We start from the raw sequence: 18,598 nt of genomic DNA on the forward strand, positions 1-18,598 counted from the left end.
AACTTGTGGAAGCCATCCTGACGGAGGAGGGACACGAGGACAAATCGACACACAAAGTCTGCACTCACTTTACCAACGATCAAGGCTGAGAGCAGCGTTGTCTCCCCCACAATGGCCAACCCACCCACTCATCCAGCCTCCAATAGCATTTGAATCCCCAAGAGGCCACAGCTCGCTCCCTTCTCCAGCCCCAAAGCCCAGTGATGGCAGCTCACATTCCTACGTCCTGACAGGGCCTCCCCTCCCCACCCAGGAGTCAGGCTCGTCTAACGTCCCCCCGAAGTTGAACCCTCTTGTTCTTCAGATTGTATTAATGTAGGGCCCCAAAAGTGCTGTGTTAACACAAAGCTGGAAATTAATACAAAATTGTGTGTTTTGTCTGGGCAGCATGGCCCAGAGCCAGGCTGATTGAAAATTAGATAAAGTAGAAACGGAGTGGTCAAGGCTGGCCAGGCAGACTGGAGACACATGCTGGGAAGGAGCTGGGCCTTAAGGCTGTAGCCACCTCTTGGGTCTCACAGCTTTTCCTCTTGAAGCTGTCATGTCCTGGGATGAGTTCAAACAGGCAGGTGGGGGGGCAGCTAGCTCCTTGGCTTCTTCTTGTGGAGGATTCACTGCTGGGCACCCACAACCCAGACGATCTTCCTGAAGTGCAGATAGGACCATGTCACTTCTCTGCATAAAGCTGTTCTTGGGAAGCAGCTTGGGGGGGGTGATATCACCCTCCATGAAGTCAAAAAAGCCTAAGTTTGCATCTTTCCTGGACCACTAGAAGTCACTGGATCCCTCTGTCAAATAGACTAATAAGAATATGGATCGTACAGAGCTATTTGTGAGGCATCTATAAAATCACATGGGGAAAATAGGTAACCCAGTGAGTGCCCAACACATAGTAAGTACCATATAAGTACTAGCCATCATCATCACCATTATCATCACCATCATCATCATCATCACCATCACAACCACCACCATCACCATCATCATCACCAGCATCACTGCTGTCATCATCACCATCATCACCACCATCACCACCATCATGATCACCACCGTCATCAACACCATCACAACCACCACCATCATCACCACCGTCATCATCACCATCATTATTTTTTCAGGACCTCCCAGAGGCAGTGCCTGATGAGCCAAGCCAAATGAACAGCCTGCAGCCAAGAAGGCAGGGAAGGGTCTTAGTCCATTCTGAAGGCTGTAACAAAATGCCGTAGAGACCGGTGACTGAAACAACAAATATTATTTCCCCCAGTTCTGGATGCTGAGAAGTCCAGATCCAGGTCCCTGTGGATTAGGCATCTGGTGAGGACCCTCTTCCTGGTTTGCAGATGGCTGCCTGCTTGCTGTGTCCTCAATGTGGTTGAAAGAGAGAGCTCTGGTGTCTCTCTTTTTTTTTTTTTTCCCTCAGAAGAGCATTAATCCTATCATGAGGGCCTCACTTTCATGACCTCATCTAACTCAGATCACCTCCCAAAGGTCCCACCTCTAAACATCATCACATTGGGGATGAGAATTTCAACATGTGAATTTTGGGGGAACACTAACCTGAGGTCCACAGCATGGGGGACATTAGAGGAGGTGGTAGCATCTTCAAAGGGATGTTCCTGAGCAGGTGCTGGGCCCAGCTGCTGTTTGGGTAACATGCTCACTTTTTTCATCCTCTTCAGGCCTCCTTCCACACGGTTCAGCAGCAGCACTTAAGGTTTGAGGCAGCCTTCACCAGCTTTCCTCCACCAGTGGGAGGCTCCAAGCTTTGTGGGTGCAGGACCTGGATGCAAGTCATGTCCCAGCAGGAGAAAGGCTGTGCTCTTCAGGGGGCTCTCCTGTGATGACAGCATGTGCCTGTGACAATGGAGGGGCCGGGCGTGGCTTGCAGAGATCAGGCTGGTTTACTCTGGTTTCCAGACCTCAGTCTTGGGCCAGGGACAGAGCTCAGTCTGGAATTGAGATCAGAACTCAGCCCATGGCTGGGATCAGTCCTCAGCCCATTACCAGAATCAGGGCTTACACTAAGATAGAGCTGAGACTCAGCCTGAGGTCAAGGAACAGAATTTCTGGATGTGAAGATTCCTGTGAACATTAACCCCGGCCGAAGCTTTGTGGGCATCAGGCACCAACTGTGTCACTGACGCCCCAGGGGCTGAAATGCATCATTTCCCTCAGTGGCTTTAGTGCATCTTCCAGCCTACGTGCAGCATTAATGCAGACGTTGTTGGAACAAGAATACCAACATTAGTGATTTATCCTGTGCAGCCAGAGCACTTGCCATAACCTTTCTGCCACTTGATACCAAAAAGGACCCTCCACAGGCATACCCCTGGCCCTCATGACACCAAACAGGCAGAAGAAAAGCAAAAGTAAACCTCCCTTGAGTATTTCCAAAGACCCAGGTGTTCAGTCCTCTGGAGCCAATATCCCCATTGGTAAGATGGGAGCCAATCCCCTTCCAGTGGGCCAGAAGGATGGGGTGAGTGATGCTCATGGCCACAGTGCATGGACCGGAAAGCATCCACCAGGAGAACAGCTGGCAGGCAGACTCGGGCCAGAGGGCTGAGAAGAGGAGCAGGGGGTCCCTGAGTGAGAATGGTCCTGAGGAAGAGGTGATGGGAAGAGACTCGGCAGAGGGACCAGTATCAGTGCCTCGGATTCCACGCTACTCTTCACAACAGCGAGGCCTGAGAAGACCCCGCCCCTCTCCCTCAGAATCAGGAACACACAAGTCCTGCATCCGCGGTCCTCCCTGCTGCGTGGCCCAGATGCCAACCTCCACCTCCCTGTACCTCTCTCCCCAGCCTTGAGTTCCCCCAACACTCTGTAGACTCCAGTCTCTGTTTCACCTCCACAATTCCTCCACTGAGAGGGTTCCAGAAGGCAAATTCTACTGCCGCATTAAACATATAATAATTTATGGAAATCATGTTCCTTTAACAGAAGACACATAGATTGATATCATTTTGATAGCACGTGACTGAATAAGAAAGATCCGGGCTCTTGGAGAAAAAAGAACCTCTCTCCCTCCCGTGTACTCCAAACAACACAACATCCTCGGCAAATACGATATACGGACACGAAAAATTTAACTTGTAAGGTAATTGGGCCAAGCCGGCCTCTCATTCTACTCCAGAGCCCTCCAAAGACAAGTTCCTTCGGCCTGTCTCATAAATATGGGGACAGAGAGAACAAACTCACTTCTGCAGCTTGTCTTTTTTTTTTTACTATAATTAAACAGTTAGTGGCTAAATTGCATTGTAATTGATTGCAAAATTGCTTTTTTAATGAGATTTAGACACTAGGAAATAGCTTTCTTTTTTTTTCTTCAATATGCCCAAAGTGAACTTGGTCATTTTGATAACAAATTGTCTCCCTGGTCTGCTCCTCGGCATATGTGACTGTGAGTTTCACGGGGAGGAGGGTACCGGGCGGCCTTAGAAAGCGAGGGCCAAACCAGCTGACCCTCCTGTCCCCAGCGGGGATGGCGCTTTTGCATCTCCACCTCCCAGCACCCTCGGAGCAATGTCACGCCCTCCCCGTCCACCCGAGATGCCTGGAGTGTCAGAGCGGGGGTCCCTAGATTATCCTGTCTGTCCCCCTCATTTTCCAGTGCTTTTTTTTCCTACATGATGCAAGTGGAAGGAATAGGATGTGCAAGGGCCCTGGGGTAGTGTAGGGCGGTCATGGCCATCCCACAGAACGGACGGAACCAGACAGCAGGAGGAGGGAGGCAGAGGCGGTAGCTGGGGTAAGAAGCTCTGTCTGTCAGGAAGGGCCTTAAGGTGGAAGTAACATGAACAGGTCTACACCTAAAAAAGACCTCACTCTGGTTTTTATGAAAAGAAAAGACACGTGGGAGGCCATGGGATGTCGTGCAGACAGGCAGGAGGGTTTACAGACAGGGATGGCAGCTGGGACAAGGTGGAGGCGGCAGAGGTGGAAAGAAACGGGACAGAGCTGAGATATTTTGGAAGCAAAATGGACAGGACTCAACGTGATTGCATAGGGTGGACAGACAGGAGGGAGTGAAGGATGGGCCTGCCCCGGGCCATGGGAGGAACAGTGGCACCACCAGCTGGGCAGTGGTCCCCCACCCCACCCTGGGCTCCACGTCTCCTCTGTACACCCGGGGGTCCCCTAGTACCAGCACCTTACCCATGCCAAGTTCTTTAGCAGCAGAAGTCATTTATTCCTCATAACAACTCCAGAAGCTAGGTCTGCAATTACCCCATTTTAGTGATGGAGATACAGGCTCAAAGAGATGAAGGAACTTATCCAAGGTCACCCAGCCAGTGCATGACAGGTGCAGGGTTCAAACCTGGGCTGTCTAACATGGAAACAACCTAAATGTCCATTGACAGATGACTAAATAAAGAATTTGTGGTATATATATATACCACATAGTAGAGAGCCCAGCATACTTCCTGTAACACTAGCTGCTGCTGGATAAACACCAGAAGTTTAACACAATGACAGATCACTTCTCACTCACCCAAGAGTCCGATGTGACTGGGTGTTCCTGGTTCCTGGCAAACAAATTTCCTCCACGTAAGGATTCAGGGATTCTGTCTTCCTCTTTCTGTGTCCCCATCACTCTCCAAGGCAAAGCTTGGCACACGTTTGCTGTAATGGGCCAGATAGTAAATATTTCAGGCTTTGTGGACATCTGTCTGCATCTGTCACAACTACTGAACTCTGCAGAAAGTGGACCTAGATTATAGAGTAAATGAGCATGGGCATGGCTGTGTTCTAATAAAACTTTGTTTACAAAAACAAGTAGCCAATGGGAATAGCCATGTTCCAATAAAACTTTTATTTACAAGAACACGCAGCAGGCCAGATTTGGCCCGTGAGCTATAGTTTAAGTCCTGCTTCCAACTGGCAAAGGGGATAAGGAGTGGACAAAGGAACACCTTCTTCCTAAACTCTTTTAGCCAGAAGTGTCACACATCTCTTCCAGGTACATTCATGTGTCCCTACCCAGACAGAAATGTCATCCCTGGCTGGGCAATCACTTTCCAGCAACAATGCTACACTGTGGGAGGGAAGCGTGGGGTCTTTGGCGACTGGCTAGCCTTCTGTCTCTGGGAATTTAGTTCTGTTCAACCAGTATTCACCAGGCATCTACCATGCGGCAGGCTCTGTGCTCCATCCTGGGACACAGGGGCTGCACAAGACACTGCTTCAGCCTGAGAAGAATCAGACTAGTTGAAACTGAAAATGCAGCTGTTTTTAAGATAAGACTTTAGCTCCCTTTCTGAGGCTTTCAAGGTACCCCAAATGCCAGGCTGAAAACTGCGATCCTACCAGGGAACTGATGGGAGAGGCAGAATTGATGGAAGCTTCACAAAGCAGAGACCCCTTTACCATTGAATCCCGGGGTTTGGCATGGGACCTGGGACACAGCGGGGGCCCAGTACTTGCTGAATGAGTGAATGAATTAATGAAACTCTGGCTCATCTCCAGAGCTTGACTCTGGAGGTTTGTCGAGGGGGGAGGGGGCTGCTCAGCCCTGATTGATTTATCACCCAAACCAGAGAATCTTATCTTAGTGCAATGTCAAAATAGCAAAGAGGAATCATTTTCATTCAAACAAGGAGAATGAAAACTTAGATCCATCATGTAGACATTCGGTCTAGAAGAGAAATTCTAGTCCAGCCTAAAGCCGGGAGACCTAACTCTAAGAACCTGTACCAATAATGGCCACAATTTAACATGATGTAATTCATTACACCTGATAAAATCCAGCCATGTCCATGAGCTCATAGGAAGCTTCCTCAATGATCTGAGGCCCACAAGGCAAGCTCCGTTCGCTCCGTTTTACAGAAGAGGATACTGAGGGCCCAAGAGGGGAAATGGATCCCCCAAGGCCACGCAGCTAGAAGATTCCTGGAACGAGGCCCGGAGGTCAAGGCTGATTCTGAAATCAATGAGGGTCTGTCCCTTCTCCTAGCCTATGTGGCTCTGGGTAGAGAACATACTCTCAACTAAGTACCAACTTCCAGAATTAAACTCATTTTTTTTAATGTTATACCAACTTGCATCTTATCAAAAGAAAAGTGATCTAAAGTATGTATGTATTTCAAATACAAAGTGGTTTTAATTTTGTAAAGTTTATGAAATAAAGGGCCCTGAGGTATGTCTCACAAATGAGATTGGATTTGCACAAAACCAAGAGACAGGCTAGGAGACACTCTTATTATGTGACCTCTGGCAAGGCACTTCCTCACTCAGGAGTTTATTCTCAGTCGTTACACAGGAGCTGGGGTCGGAGGCTCTCTGGAGTCTTTCCCTACTCAAGGAAAAACGCCGTAGTCAATTATCTCCAGGCATTAGGCCAACGTTTTCACATTTTCTCCATAACCCATTCTGTATGTGTAAGGGGGGAGATAAGGGCATTGGGGGTTCACTCGAAGGAGGCTGGGGTGATGTTCCTCCAGGTGGCCTCTGGATTCGAGCAACCAGCCAAAGAAAGCCGGGGGACTGAGGAAGATGGATTGAGTGCAGCTGAGTTCCTGCAGGCACCCATAAGCCGGGACATCTCAGAAACTTCTCAGATGCAGGTGCAGGCAACCTCTTCTTCCCAACCCATCACTCTGCAAGGACTCTGACCCTGGATAGCATCTGTCTCTCTCTTCATCTTCACAAAGTGGTAAGTGCTGGGATGATGAGCCATCGATATAATAACAATGTGCTTGGAACGGAGCACCACAGGTGGCCGATTCCTCACCCAGAATCCTCCTGGCAGCGGCAGTGGGCAATGGTCCTCTGCGCACACCCTCTGCAGAGCCACTTGGCTGAGAGGGGCAGAAAGGAGCTGGACGGCTGGGAGTTTCCAAACTAGAGCCCGTGGGCCGGGAAGGCAGCATTTGACAGGACTTCTCAGGGATTTGTTCTGAATAATAATGAGTGGCGTGCCAAAGTCAAGATTTGTATTTCTTCTTTTTGAAAAGCCGTATTGATGGGAGCGAGCTCACAATACAAACACGGGTGATTGCAATCACTTGCCGTTCCCATGGCAACAGACAAGATTAAAAGGGCAAACAACGGAGCTGGAACTCTCTTCAGATTAAACTCTTCCAATTTTAATTGCCAGGCAGCAGGCTAACACATGGAGTCCCCGGCTCACTGGTTAACAGGATGAAAACCTCTCCTCAATAACTGACCAGGGACCCGCCAGGCCAACCACTCTGGCTTTCGCAACTCCCATCCAGGGCATAATGCCCAACAAAAGTCATCTGGTAGCTCCTTGATTACCTCCAATGATGGGGAGCTCATCCCACCACTGGCTGGGATATGGGTGCCCAATAAAGGGATCCCCTTAGCAGCCAAAGGCCTGGACTCAGGCTGCTGAAACAAGCATGAAGACAATGGTCGACAACAGCATCAATTTGAATCAAAGCTAATGTCACACACTGTGCTCATCCCTCCTTAAGCAGTACCTCCTCTCATCCTCATGACGGTCTGCGATGAGCATATTATTCTTCCTACTCTGCAGATGAAGAGCTGTGCCTTGGAGAGATTCATCAAGGTCAAGGTCACACAACTAGATGTAGCAAAGCCAAGACTGAAACTCAGACCCATCTGACCCCAGAGCTCATGCCTTTGCCCTCACTGTGCCCCAGAGTAAGGAATCAGCAGGATTCGGAGACAGGTGCCTGGCCAGCAGTGGTGAGAAAGTGAGGACTCGGGGACAGCTGGGGTAGAAGACCCTGGCCCTACTTGCTGTTGTCTCTGAGCCCCAGGTGCCTCCTGAGAGAGACACGTGGTCCCAGGGCTGTGGGCTCAGCCTGTCTCGCTGGCTGTGCCGTCTTGACTGTTGGCATACTTCGGGGGTTTTGCCTATGGTTTCCAGGGCTCCAGCTTTGCCTGGCTCCAGTTTCCTTCTCCCCCGAGCCTTGTGTTCCCTCCTCATACAGCTGCCCAGCATCTGATCAGCCTGGTTCAAAGCAATCTCCACAGGCCCGGGGAGAAGCAGATCTTTGGAAAAACAGCACTGAAATAAAATAATAATGAATTCACAAAGAAAATGACAATTACATATGCCACCCCGGGACATCTGCTGTTAAGCCACAGATAAACAAGGTCTGTTCCCAGACTCAAGTCATTCCATCATTGATTTACCTCTCAGCTCTTTATTGGTGTACCTACTATGTGCCAGGCACTGCAGGAGGCACTGGAGATTTAAAAGGGGTGAGACCTGAGTCATTCAGAGTGAGATCAGTGTGGGAAAAGCTGGCAGACCTGGCCACAAACCACACAAAGCAAGGCAAAAAGTGACAGGCACTCCAAGAGTAGCCTGGGCCATCGCCGCTGATGCTGAGAGAGCCAAGAGGTGCTCTCCTCTGGAGGACCCTGGAAGGCTTCTTGGAGGAGAGGGCCTTTTCAGTCATTCAGTCATTCCGTCATTCCTTCATTGAAGCAATGTTTCCTGGGTCCTCATAGATGCTCTGCTAGGGGCTAGCAGGTAAGAGGATGGGCACATGACCTGTCCCTGCAGATGGGACCATAGTCTAGTGGAGAAGAAGACAGCAGTGATTAAAGTGCCCTGATTAAAGTGCTCACCCAAAGTGCCCTGAAGGATGAAAAGAGGGTTCTAGGAACAAGTAAAACATTAAATTCATCTTGTGTGGGGTGTTCAGGTGAAGCTTCCTAAAGGGAATGGGCTGAGATCAGAATAGTGAAAAGGTACTAGAAAGATGGGGTGGGGGAGGCTTATCAGTGGGGTCTCCGCTGGAAACACAGTCCTCTCACTGGGACCGATGGAGGAGTCTTTGATGAGAGCATCATTTACAAAAGTGTGGGCAGGGTTAAGGGAAACAAATAAGCCGAGCGTGGTACCCAGGGCTGGCAACACTGAGGAGCCCTGACCGTCTCTCGACCTGAACGGCAGGGGGTGCTTCCTGCAGGAGCTGCCCTCTTCAGCCAAGATACAACCAACCCAAGCCTCTCTGACCTCACTCTTTGCCCATCATGTGATCTCCAGCCAGGGTCTCCCTCTGGCCAGACCCAAACAGAAGCCAGAAAGTGCGGGATCCTGTTGATTTGGCCTCTGTGGTCAACCTCTCAGAGCATGGAGAGAACCAGACAGGAGCCAGAGTGGATCTGGAGGGGCAAATAGAAACATCCAGCCCAAGGGAGGGGCGTGGCTCCGAGCGCACTGGTCATAGGTAACAGTCGCTGCTACTCTCTCCTGAGAGAACCAGACAGAGGATGAGGACGGGGACAGAAGCCGCTGAGAGAGGACAAGGCGTTTTCCACAGAGGCAGCAGTCATAGCCAGCTCAGGAAGTGAGAGAGAGCTGGAGCCTCAGTAACTGCAGACAGAATCCCAATGACAAGCGAATGAGTCAGCCCCACAGCCTCCCCGGAAAGTCTCAGAAATTTGAGGCACGAGGGAACTTTGAGGGCAGTGCTTCAAACCAAAGATGCAAAGAGGCACTGGCAGGCAGCCTGCATAAGGATGGTCAGGCGTCCCCAGTCTCCTCCTTCACCCCCAGCAGCCCTGCTTCCAATCCTGGGCGTTTATTAGGGAAATGGACGCAGGCAGCCTCCTGATTCAAGGATACCAGGCACGGCAAAGGGTCAGAGTGTGAGCATCGACATCCTAAATGCTGAGGCCTCCAGCTCCATTTCCCCGCTTGTCTGGGAACAAATACATGTCTCCATACAGGACTCTGGGGTACTCAACTCTGGATAAACTGAAAGGCCCCAGAGATTCACAACGCTGAATTTGAGAGACCCTAAGATGGCTAGACCTCTAGTCTATCGTTCTACAGTAAAGCCCACATGCAGAGATTACCATCAACCTTTTAGGGCCTCACTCTTAAATATGCGTAGGCTGGCAAGAATCTCTAGACATTGCAGCAAAATCCCCAATGTGAGAAAAACCAAAACAGACACACAGAGGAAAAGGGACTCTGATGAAACAGAGCTGATACAGAGAACAAAAGGAAGACTTCAAAAACCTAATAATTAATATCCTCAGGGAGATAAAAGAAGATATTTTCCCATGAAGTAAGAAAGGATTCCACCAAATGAAAACAAAAAAATAAGAAAGAACTCTTGGAAATTTTATACATATAAATTTTATATATATATATAGACATATATGTGTGTGTGTGTGTATATATATATATAAAATAGCGTAGTAAAAAATTCAGTGGAAAGTTTTGAAAATAAAGTTGAAGAAATATCACAAAAAATAAGACAAGAAAAGAGATAGTCAATAAAAAATAAAGGATATAAAATTTAGACTATCGCGCTATGAGGTCCAGCACTGAACTGATAGGAGTTCCAGATAGAAAACGGGGCGGGAGGGGGGATGGGGAAAATGATAAAAGAAGTAATACAAGAAATTTTGTCTAAACTAAATGACAAGTATTTCCAGACTAAATGGCTTCCTGAGGGCCCACAACAATGGAACTCAAAGAACCACCAAAGCGCACTGCTGTGAAATTTCAAAATGTCAGGAATAAAGAAAAAATCCTAAAAGCCTCTGAGAGGGAAAAATAACAGTCACAGACAAAGGATCAAGGATGAAAAATGACTTCTCTACATGTGAAGGGTTGAAATGTGCCCCCACCAAAATTCGTATGTTGTAGTCCTAACCCCCAATACTTCAGAATGTGACATTATTTGGAAATAGGGTCATTTCAGATATAAGTGGTTAAGATGAGGTCATACTGGAGCAGAGTGGGCCCCTCATCCAGTATGACTGATGTCCTTATAAAAAGTGAACATTTGGACACAGACACTCATACAGGGAGAGTACTATGTGAAGATAAAAGCAGAAATCAGGGCAAAGCAGCAGATGCCAAGGAAGGCCAAAGATTGCCAGAAAACCACCAGAAGCTAGGAGGGAAGCCTGGAATAAATATCTCCCTCCAGCTTTCACAAGGCACCAACCATGCTGACACCTTGATCTTGGAGCTCCAGTCTCCAGAACTGTGAGACAACACATTTCGGTGGTTTGGGCCACCTATCTTGTACTTTGTTACAGCAGTCTTAGGAAAACCATATCAGAGAAACTAGAAGACAGTGAGAGAGTGACTTCAAAATTCTGGAAGTGATTTCTAACCTAGGCTTCTATAACCAGCCAGATAGCAGTCAACTGTGAAAGTTAAATACATTTTCAGTCATGCATGACCTCAAAAAAATACTTACCTCCCATGCACCTTTTCTGGAAAAGCTGCTGGAGGATGTTCTATGCCAAAACAAAGGAGCAAGTCACAAAAAGAGGAAGAAAGGCTCCAGGAGACAAGGAACATAACATATTAAATGAGGCAAAGGGATGTCCCAGAATGACAACTAACTGAACAGTAATCCTGGAAAACAGCTAGTCCTGATGGAAACAGTAGGATAGAGAAGGAATGGCCCCAAAAGGAAAAAAAAAAATTAAAAACTAGTAGGTTACCTAATTACTGAGCATGGGAGAAATATTAGTAAGAGGGACTATAGCACTAGAGTATTATTTGGAAAGAGTTACTAACAGATGCATAGAAAGCTAAGCAAATCCACTCTTGGACAATTAGTTATTAATACTTTCTCTCGGCCAGGCACCATTCTAAGCACTAGGAACACAGCAGGGAATAGAGCAGATAAAAATGCCTCTATGGAGTTTCCCTTCCTGTGGAGGAAATCAGACAACTATGGAAATAGGTGCCATCTATAGCATGTTAGATGGTGACAGTGGGGAATAAAGGGGGAAAGGGGATGCCAGCAGGGGGATGGAGGTTCAACTTTAGAGGCAGTAGTCAGGGAAGACTCTGCTGGAAAAGACCTGAAAGAGACGAGGAAGGAAACCACGTGGATATCTGGGGGAAACAAAGGCAAAACAAAGTGCAAAGGCTCTGTGAAGGGAACATACCCAGCACATTCAAGGGACACCAACAAGGTTTGCGTTCTTACCAAGGAACAGCTCGGTGTTACAGCTCAGTTGTGACAGCAACCTGGATCAGGCTGAGAGACCAAGCAGCGCTCAGACAGTTGGAGAACTCAGGTTTATTACCCCAGCAGACCCTTGGAGAACTCCAAGGTTTATTACACCAGCAGATCCGAAAGAGTCAAGACTTCAAACTCCAGGCCGCATCTGTAGGTTTACACAGGCCTTTTATAGGCTGCCAGTTTTACACTTTGCAACATTATATGCAAATAAAGTACAACAGAAGTTGACCAACCAGGAACAAGCTTTGTAGAAATAGACCAATCAGGAGTGAGCTCCATGCAAATGAAGTACTACAAATGCACCAATCAGAAATTAGGGAAGTGGACCAATCAAGAGTGAAGGAAATAACCAATCAGAAGTGAGCTCAGGGAACCAATAGAATTCTAGGTGTAAGTTAGCCACTTCAGAGGCAAAAAGTGAGATAGAGCGTCTGGGCCAGGGAACTGGACGGTGCTGGCAGGAGAGTAGTGGCCCTGCCTGGGGGTCTTGCTGGTCTTTTATGGGGCTTCCTGCCTCAGTGTCTCTGGAGTGAATTAAACCCAGGAAGGAGAGTCACACTGCAGGGCTGTGAGTGGAGGAGCAACTGCATCTAACTTATCTTTTAAAAGAATCGCTCCATCTGCGGTGTTGAAACAGGCTGTCAGAGAGCAATGGTGGAAGTAGGCAGACCAGTTACGGGGCACATTGTAGAAGTCCAAGTGGGAGGAGCTAATGGTGGCACGGACAGTGGTGGTGGCAGAAAGAGGTGGTGAGAAACAGAGTCTGGGTGTATTTTGCAGGTACAGGAACAGAGTTTGCTGAGACTGGATGTTGATTATGAGAGAACGAGCAGCATCAGAAAGACCCCCAAAGTTCTTAGCCTGAGCTGTTGTAAGTCTGGCCGCTCACCAGGATAGGGAAGAATACTAGGGGGTGGGGGGAATGGGGGTGAGGGAAAGATAAAAATTGTGTTTTAGACACACTAAGGTTGAGGGCTTATTGGAGCTCCAAGTGGAGATGCTGAGAAGGTGACTGGATATAGAGGAGTTCAAGGTAGAGGTCTGGGCTGGAGACAGGTACGTGGTGGTCATCAGTGTATCCCTGATGGTCAAAGCCATGGAGACGAGATGAGACTGAATGAAATACCGTAACAGCGAAAGCCTAAACAAAGATATGAAAGGCAGTGTGATTGTATCATGCCTCTGGCTTAGCAGTGAAAACATTTATACAGCCATAATAACACAAACACAGAATCCTGACTTAGCCAAAGTTGTGGTTTAACTGTGTCAGGAAGAGGGAAGAAGTAAAGAAAGAGCTGGGAAGTGAGATCTACAAGTGCTTAAGCCAAGGCTTCCTAATCGGAAATAAATAACGTTTGAAATCTATCAATTCAGACTTAGTGGTTCAGAGTAGTCTGGAAATTGCCCTAAAAGAAAGTGCCACCATTCCCCTTCCCCACAGCAGCCTCATTCAGACCTTTGTTGGCCAGAGCCTGGGGAGGTAGGGCAAGCGAGCTCCAGCTTTACAAATGGCACACGGGGTGTGCCCAGTAATCATTCAACGCATACAGCCTTGAGCATCGCTATGTATGTAAATCCATGTCAGGATGCTGTGTTGGTTCAAGAGCCTGATACCAAAGCTTAAGCAATGAAATTGAAACGAATGTTTAAATATGTGTTCTAAGGGATATTTTTATTTTCAGCTTATTCTTTCTTCCGTTAACATGCCAATTACCAGGAAGTTCATTCCTGAGTGGAGCACACTTTTCCCCCCGGTAATTCTGTGCTTTTTCAAGGCTACAGTGCTTCAGCTAATATAAAATTCTACAGGGGTTAAAAAACAAAAAACTTCAGAACTGTCTGATACAAAATACTATTAGGAATTAGACTCTCATTAAGATGAAAGGATGATGTGTGGTTTATTATGTTAAACTGTTTGTTGGATGGATTCTTTTTTCCCTTGGAAGACACAAATTTGTGACCCAGCGAGCCCACAGCAATAATGAACACGCAATAGATAACACGCTTCTTTCGGTCTTCTTTTCCAGCTTCCTGCGTCTCTTTGAATAGTTTGTGTTTTATTTAGTAATTTCATTTTTTCTTTACTCAAAGCCGGGGTGGGTGTTTCCCCAGTAGACTTTAAGGCAGCCGCTGAAGGTTGCAGGAAGAAGGGAAAAAAAAAAAAACCCACTGGTGAAAGATGCGCTATTAAAGTAAGATTGAAGCCAAAATTGAAAATTGAGAGCTAATCTTTGTGTATCTTTCGAATGGATGTATTTTTAAATTGGCAATTTCAAAAAGAATAAAATTGGTTGGAATAATACAGTGCAAGTCGGGCAGTCCCATTATAATTCTAATTAGATGCATTCCCCTGTTTGAGATTTAGTTACAGAACAATCTCGGTTTTAGCGGGAAGAAATTCTTGTACATGAATCTGATGACTACTATGGAATTTTCCTCCCCTAGGGGTGGGCTGCAGGAGCAAACCCCATAAAACTTGGAGTTCAGGATGAAGATGGACTCAATCCTTCCTTGCTAGCGACTTGAATTCCTGTGCCCAGAAGGCAGGGGACTTTACTGGGATATAGTAAGTTTCTCTGCTTCTGTTTCTTTATTTCAAAGATAACCAGGAATTCATTTTTTGCAATGTTGAGAGACTCTCTGGGCTTGCAGCTGGAGGGAGTGTTATCAAATCACCCCTAACTTCATCTTCACCCTTGGAGAATGGGTCCTCACTTTGGAACTTGTCAGTATTGAATAGTCTGAGTCAGGAGTCTTGTTCATAACAGGTGAAATACTTTACAGGAGACAGTTGAGACGTGGAAGGCCAAGAATAAAGAAAGACAGAGGAAAGGATGAGCAGAAAAGACAAGCGAACTGAAGCATCCTAGCTATATGGTCCACAGAGCAAGTGGCTTCAGTGACTCTTGGGCATCACATTAGGCACACAGGAAGGTGATCTCACGAGGGTTTTAGGGGCCAAGCGAGGACGTGACGCACATCACCTCCACCCCCATTCTGTTGACCAGAGCTCAGGCACATGGGCCCATCTAACCACAGGCAGAGCTGGAAAGCAGGCCAGGTGTGTGCCCAGGGATAAAAGGGGATGGCTTTGGTGACCACCCATCTGGTCTGTCCCAAGGCTCTTCCACCACAGTTCTGAGTTCTCAAGCTGCTTTTAACTCTCCCCAGGAATAACCAAGTTCAGTCACTGCACGATGGGGGCTCCTCACAAAGGGAAGAAAGCATCTAAGTGGCACACCCTGGTTATCCCCCCTCTAAATCCCCAGCTAACCTGCCGGTCCCATCCCAGCAGCCTTCCTGGGCAGCTGGCTTCTGCACGCCACCGGAAATTGGTTCCCACGGAGGGCAGCTGTTCTTAAATTAACCAAAACAAGGCAGAGAGGGGAAGGAGCATTTGGAGAGACAGCTGATGGCTTCATTGGATCAGAGGAAGCCTCTTTGCTGCTACTACCCTGCTGCCAAGCTTCCCCTCCTGGTGGGTGGAAGAATGTCTTCCATGTTCCTCAGATCCTAACTCAGGGCCGTTTACCAGCCCCAGGGATGGGGCCTTCTGATGCTCGCCCCAGAAACTGACAGGGCAGCCCGGAGGGGCCAGCCTGAGATGCAGACTCCCAGGAAAAGAAAAGGCATTTCTACGAGACAAATGCAAAATTGTCAGCAGGATGAACACAAAGTTTTGAGATCAGTGTCACTTTTCTTGCTTAGAAGTCCCCAAAGGGGTCCTGAAAAGTAGCTGTGAACGAACTGAAGATTCAGTGTTGGCTGTTTGCAATATTTATTACAAGAAAAGGGACATCCATGAAAGGTCGCACCATTCACATTGGCACAAAATATGCAGTAGTCTCCCCGAGGCTACAGATCCCTCCCGCCCACCCTGGCAGGAGCTGCCAGGGCTACGAGATGGCTGTGAAAATGCCCTCTCACCTAGAGTCAGGCAGGGGGTTGCTCAGCCAGAATACAGAGGGCACCTGAACACAGGGCTTCCAGAAGGGAAACATAAGGCTGGGACTGCTGGGGTGGAGCCAAAGTGTGTGTAGAGGTGACCCTGGGGTGACAGTGTGCAGAGTGATTATAAGAATAAAAGCCACCAGTGTGGTCACGCGTTGTAATGGTCAGCTTTTCTAAGTACTTTATGTGAAGTAACAAATTTAATCCTCCCAGCTACCCAATGAGATAGCAACAATCATAATCTCCACTGTACAAATGAGGAAACTGTGGCTCAGAGAGGTTAAGTAACTTGCACAACATCACACAGCTTTTAGTGGTCCAACTGGGTTAGGAATCCAAGCCTGTCCAATTCCAGAGCCCTTACTGTTAACCTTCATTTCCCAATGTCATAGGCAAGAGGACAGACAAGAGAACCACTGAGGACCAGTCACCTATATGTTACCAAAATTACTACAATGTCACCATTCAAAGAGTGACTGCCCAATGGATGAAAAAATTCCAGTCCAGGCTACAAGAGGCTGTGACAGCAGAAGGAAGAGCTCTGCTCTGGGGTCAGAGAGTTCATTCTGGTTCAAAGCCCAACTCTGCCGTGACCTAGCCAGGTAACCTTGGACAAGTTACTTCACCCCTCCAGTCCTCAAATTCCTCAAAGATAAAATGGGCATTGGAGGAGGCGGGGGAGAGTGAAAAATCCACCTCAAAGATTGTTGGAAAGATTAGATTAACTGGGTGGGTGCATCAGCCAAGTGTTAGCAGGAATCCAATAGCAACTTCGATTTGGGTAATTTGAGGAAAGTTTCTAAGGGGGACTTTACAAAGGTGAGGGCAGGATTTGGTGAGACCCTGTGTAACAGTGCACTCCCCCAGACTAGTAACAGCCAGTGGCCATTCCCACCCTAGGAAGGAGGGGAGGATGTGGTAACCAGAACTTCAAAATAACATACAGTCAACAGAATAATGGTCCCCCAAAGATGTCCACATCCTAATTAATCTCCGGAACTTGTGTTACCATACTTAGAAAAGGAGACTTTGTCAATGTGATCTTGAGATCCTGGAGTGTCAGGGTGGGCCCAGTGTCATCACAAAGGGCCCTACATGAGGAAGGCAGAGACGTGACAGCAGAAGAAGGGGTTGGAGCGATGTGGAGCCATGAGCCAAGGAATGCAGACGGCCTGAGAAGCTCAAAGAGGAAAGGAAGGAATTCTTCCCTAGAGCCTCTGGAAGGTGCGCAACCCTGCCGACCCCTGGATTTTAGTCCCCTAGACTCATTTCAGATTTCTGACTTTTAGAACTGCACGGCAGTACGTGCGTGTGGTCTTAAGCCACTAAATGTGTGGCCATTTCTTACAGCAGCCAAGGCAACCCTTACAGTGAGAGTTGGGTTCAGAGGGCTGCCCTGAACGACCCTGACCTTCAGTCAGCGAGGCCAGGAAACAGAGGGACAAAACCCTGACCACACTCCCCTCTGGAGATGAAGTTGGGAAGAACCCAACTGAAAGCCAGGGGGAGCCACTGATGTGTGCATACAGATCAGCTTCTAGGGTGGAGTGCAGGGAGCAGAGGGAGACAGATCTGAGCAGAGGACGAGGAGAACCCAGCACAGCAGGGCGACCTGGAGAAACTCTGTGTTGGCTCCCATGTTGTACAAGAGTCAGGGGTCACGTGTGAGTCCTGGAAAAGAAGAGGACACCTCCCTCCAGCTGGGAGATGAGACTCACTCTTAACCTTCAAATCAAAAACCCCAGCAAGACAGACTCAGGTCTGGGGCACGGAGGGTACAAATCCTTCCCGAGCTTGGGGGCGGGGGAGGGCAGACCTGCAATGATCTAATGGAGGCCAGTCTGCAGGAGCGATCAACCCAGAGGACACCACCCCTCTTCCTGTCTTAACCCTGGTTACCCCTCCTTCATGCCACACCCTTCAAGGATGAGATTCTGGTGGATGGAGAGGAAAGCCCGGGGCCCCAGGCAACCGCTGACCTGACTGTCCCTCCTAGCTGGGCTCTAGCCAAGTGATATTACCCATAGCATCAGATGGGGACATCCTCAGGCTCTGCCCCTGGAAGCTAACATTCACAGGCCAACTGAACTGAAACTGGCTAGTGCCAGTACAGCCTGGCACTAGCCAATATGACAACTGTGCAGACCAGGAAAAGATACCCCTTCCTCAAGACACTTTCCTGCCATCTACTGGCAGAATTTGTGATAACTGCACATCTGAAAAAAACGACAATGAAATACACAGGGGCCACCTGGAATTGTGCAGTGCACAACATGCACAACTGTAAGTGGCAGCCCTATAGCCTTTCACAGAGCAACGGGATGATAGTGATTATGGCCTTTTTTGGTTTGTTTTCTGTCTCCCCAGCTCCCACCAAAACTCTCATTGGTGCCCCATGGCCAAAGACCTCCCAGAACACACCTAATTGGGCTACACACTGTTGAAGCAAGAAAACACAGGGGAGAATGTACTGTCGGATCATATTTCTACGAAGCTCGAGAATGAGTAAAACGACAATGTCCAAGGTCAGAGCAGGAGGGGTTGTCACTGTCAATACAGTAGCCTCGTGTCATGGGTGATGACTGAGCAAGTGGAGTTCTGCCGATCTGAACTGGGATGTGCTGTAAGCGTCAAATAGACTTCAAAGATTTAGCATGAGAACCAGAGTGCCAAGTATCTCATTAATGATAAAATGATAA

The 18,598-nt window shown here is 48.0% G+C and overlaps 1 long non-coding RNA gene across 1 annotated transcript; it reads right to left on the reverse strand.

Annotated features, from left to right (window-relative positions):
* Positions 1–355: 355 nt before the first annotated feature.
* LOC140686284 (uncharacterized) lies at positions 356–1,793 on the reverse strand. The gene is made up of 2 exons (XR_012059994.1): positions 1,558–1,793; positions 356–645 (listed from the first exon to the last, which is right to left on the reverse strand). It is a non-coding gene; the product is annotated as an uncharacterized lncRNA (long non-coding RNA).
* Between the last annotated feature and the right edge of the window lie 16,805 nt (positions 1,794–18,598).

Source organism: Vicugna pacos, chromosome 16, assembly GCF_048564905.1.
Source record: "Vicugna pacos chromosome 16, VicPac4, whole genome shotgun sequence".
Taxonomy (NCBI): domain Eukaryota; kingdom Metazoa; phylum Chordata; class Mammalia; order Artiodactyla; family Camelidae; genus Vicugna; species Vicugna pacos.